The sequence below is a fragment of the Schistocerca serialis genome, chromosome 1 (genome assembly GCF_023864345.2).
Source record: "Schistocerca serialis cubense isolate TAMUIC-IGC-003099 chromosome 1, iqSchSeri2.2, whole genome shotgun sequence".
Taxonomy (NCBI): domain Eukaryota; kingdom Metazoa; phylum Arthropoda; class Insecta; order Orthoptera; family Acrididae; genus Schistocerca; species Schistocerca serialis.
Genome location: NC_064638.1, coordinates 333,531,863 through 333,533,044, shown reverse-complemented (window position 1 = coordinate 333,533,044; position 1,182 = coordinate 333,531,863).

Here is a 1,182-nt window from a genome sequence, read left to right as displayed (position 1 = left end):
AGGCTGTTGCGAGGACAGATTCAAGCAGGCCGCCAAAGACGGTGTCACCAAAAGTGTTCTTCGTTCGGTTTCCTAAAACCGAACACGAGACCGATACGAAGTTTTGTCATGACACAGTATTAAGGATCTAACACGATCCAGTGACTGAGCAACCTTGTGCGCTATCATCTAAGCTATGGGAATCACTGACACTATTTGTATCCGGCGGTTTATTTCAGTCCTGATTAACTGGGAAAAAGCGCAACGCATCGAATTTTTCCTAACATTATCTCTCAGCACAATCTTCCCTGCAACTCTTCTGCAAGCTTTTCAGACTGTTTCCGATCACCCTGCATAAAGCAGGCCGTATTCTTGCATGTGGAACATCTACATCTACGTCTACATGTACGTGATTACTCTGCTATTCACAATAAAGTGCCTGGCAGAGGGTTCAGTGAACCATCTTCATGCTGTCTCTCTACCGTTCCACTCTCGAACGGCAGGCGGGAAAAACGAGCACTTAGTTTTTTCTGTGCGATCCTCATTTCTCATATTTTATCGTGATGATCATTTCTCCCTGTGTAGGTGGGTGCCAACAGAATGTTTTCGCAGTCGGAGGAGAAAACTAGTGATTGAAATTTCATGAGAAGATCCCGTCGCAACGAAAAACGCCTACGTTTTAATGATTGACACTCCATTTCACGTATCATGTCTGTGACACTATCTCCCCTGTTTCGCAATAATACTAAACGAGCTGCCCTTCTTTGTACTTTTGCGATGTCATCCGTCAGTCCCATCTGATGCGGATCCCACACCGCACAGCAATACTCCAGAATTGGACTGACAAGCATAGTGTAAGCAGTCTCTTTGGTAGACCTGTTTCACCTTCTAAGTGTTCTGCCAATGAATCACAGTCTTTGGTTTGCTGTACCCACAATATTATCTATGTGATCGTTCCAATTTAGGTAATTTGTAATTGTAATCCCTAAGAATTTTGTTGAATTTACAGCCTTCAGATTTGAGTGACTTACCGCGTAATCGAAATTAAGCTGATTCCTTTTAGTACTCATGTTTATAACTTCACACTTTTCATTATTCAGGGTCAATTGCTACTTTTAGCAATGTACAGATATCTGATCTAAATCATTCTGCAAGTCGTTTTGATAATCTGATGACTTTACAAGACGGTAAATGACAGCATCA